The sequence below is a fragment of the Drosophila eugracilis genome, unplaced genomic scaffold, assembly GCF_018153835.1.
Source record: "Drosophila eugracilis isolate 14026-0451.02 unplaced genomic scaffold, ASM1815383v1 contig_90, whole genome shotgun sequence".
Lineage (NCBI taxonomy): Eukaryota > Metazoa > Arthropoda > Insecta > Diptera > Drosophilidae > Drosophila > Drosophila eugracilis.
The window spans coordinates 11,229,751-11,232,641 of NW_024573812.1; positions in this window are offsets into that span (position 1 = coordinate 11,229,751).

Below are 2,891 nucleotides of genomic sequence, written 5' to 3' on the forward strand. Positions count from 1 at the left end.
CAAATTGGATGGAAGGTTACATCAGCCTTAATTTAACTAGAGAAAAAGCCAAAGGAGAGCAAATAAAAAACCAGTTGGACGCTGAAAAATTACGTAATATAAAAGGTAAAAAAAAAGGCAAGCAGTGGACCTCTCCTCGGGACAAAAACATAACGCAAAATTACTACCTCAAGCGGCGCTATACGTGATCTACCAATACGACACAATGTATTTGTACCTTTACCATTATTTAGTGCTATAACTATTCCGTTCTGCCAGTCGGCAGAGACCCAAAGACATCTCCAGCTTAGGGCATTGTCTATACATTGACAGAGATGAAAGACCTTATGGGTAAATTATCACCGAAGAAGGCTTCAGGTAAAGACCTTCTGGACAGCAGGACAATTCGACTATTACCGGATCAAGACTTGCAGTTCCTGGTGTCGGCATTCATCATCGTACTAACGGGTGGATATTTCCCGAAAGTTTGGAAATCGGCGAATACAATCTTGATCCAAAAACCTGGAAAATCCCCGACTCTACGTACTCATACAGGCCCATTAGTCTTCTGCCATCCCTGGAAAAAATCATGGAAAGAGTGATCCTGAACAGGCTACTTACTTAGGATAATGTCACCCGGACTTTTAGTTCGGCTTTCGTCTTCAACATGGAACTCCTGAGCAGTTGCATAAAGTTGTTAACTTTGCCTAATTAAAAAAAGGTTAAAATTGTATCAGTGAGTTTCCATATACATTTTGTAGATTCGTCAATTACAAACTCTGAATGTGTTACCTCATTGTTCCTTTTTTGCGGGCTCCTTGATCAGCAATGCAGAACTGCTAGAAGTGTGGCTTTTGCGAGAAACAAAATGTCATATCTTAAAATATTAATCACAGCGTTTACGTGATACGTATAAAAACAGATATTCGAATTGAATGGAAGGTTACATGAGCCTTAATTATGCGGCCCAACAATTAACCCGAAAAATTTTTAGGTATAACGGATTATGATGTTCAGGCTGAAATCAATTCAGCTAATAAAACCGAATGGAATGCCTTCCTTGGTACTCCTGTCACGGTCAGCCAAGGTATGGTAGATTACATCATTGAAAGTAGAGTTGGGCACGACAGCGATTCGAAGAATATGTTTAAACGAGCAATTGTAAACGAGTTGCACAGTCCGTCTCGCAAACATTTTCAACGAAGACGAGTCATTACGAAGGGAATAAACGACCTGTGACAAGCGGATTTGGTCGAAATGGGTGGTTATTCAACATCTAACAGAGGTTATCGATACTTATTAAAAGTAATGGATACGTTTTCTAAATTTGCTTGGGTGATGCATTACAACCAAAAATTGCCAATGATGTTTCCCAAGAAATGGAGAGGCAATTAAAATAAGGTCATGGAACACCAAAAAATTTACAAACAGATGATGGCAAAGAGTTTTTTAATACAAAATTTAAACAATTAATGAAACGTTATGATATAAATCATTATTCGACGTTCAGCACTCTTAAGGCATAAATTGTCGAGCATTTTAATAGAAGTTTCATTATGTTTACACTTTCTTTTACTATTTAATTTTCATTAGCACAAAGCACATTCTTGTATACCCTATTTGTTGATATTTTCTGTGCCCTTGATCTAAACATTGTCCTACTAATGTGCAGTGGAATTCCAGTGAGTAATACATTTTTATAATGATCCATAGTTAAATTTGGGTTTCATGTATTGGTAATGGAAATCATACATTTTCCACTTTGAAAGTCCAATACAGCAAAACATAAATACATTGGCTTATAAAATACTACTGAAAGTTTTTTCATTTAGATGGAACTCGTCATTTATTTTAGTTGCACTATGAAAATTGAATTTTGAAATTAAATTTTTAGCACAATGTTGTTTTCAACCGAATTTATGAATATCTTTAGACTCCCATGTAGTAACCAAATTAACATCTACACGTTTTTCAGGATTTTTCTTAGTCTTCGCATAGACTGCGTTGTTCAATAATATAAAAAAATCTTTTTCAAATTTATTCTTGGCATTCTGTCTATGTGAAGTATTTAAATCAATATATGTCTTTAGCCAAGGTTTTTGTGAAAAGCGAATCCCTCTATGAATCTGCAAATTTCTATAATGAATTACAAAATTTTTTTTTGTTCCCGAGGTCAGCTATTAGTTTTTATACCCGTTACTCGTAGAGTAAAAGGGTATACTAGATTCGTTGAAAAGTATGTAACAGATAGAAGGAAGCGCTTCCGACCCTATAAAGTATATATATTCTTGATCAGGGTCAATAGCGAAGTCGATTGAGCAATGTCCGTCTGTCCGTCCGTCCGCATGAACGCTGAGATCTCAGGATATAACAGATACAAAGTTGAGATTAACCATGAAGATTCCGGAGGTCCCGGGAGAGCGAAAGTTTATTTCAGCATCCTGCCACGCCCACTCTCTATTATCTGGCCACACCCACCCATACGCCCACCAAGCTCACAAGACGGTTTTCGCCCACTCTAACGCCCACAAACCGCGGAAAACTGTGGCGTCTAAAATAATATTATGAATGCCTTCGTTTGACCTTGTACTCATTTCTGTTAATATAATCTAATAATCTATCGATTTACAAAAGTTTTTTTAAATCCGAACTTATTTCGATATTTATGAAGAAATTTAGGTTATAAGGCCTCACATGGGCAGTGACGTCACTATCAGTTACTCAACATGCTTTCTCTGACATTGTGTATGTCATGAAGGCGATAAGGGTAAGTTAGGTCTACTTCTAAAAAATATCCATACTCACTAACAATAGATATGTTAAGTATATCAAAATTATTTAACTCATTAGGAGACAACCATTCAAACCCTTTGTATGGAAAGCGTTGTGACATTGCCCAACCATATAAATTG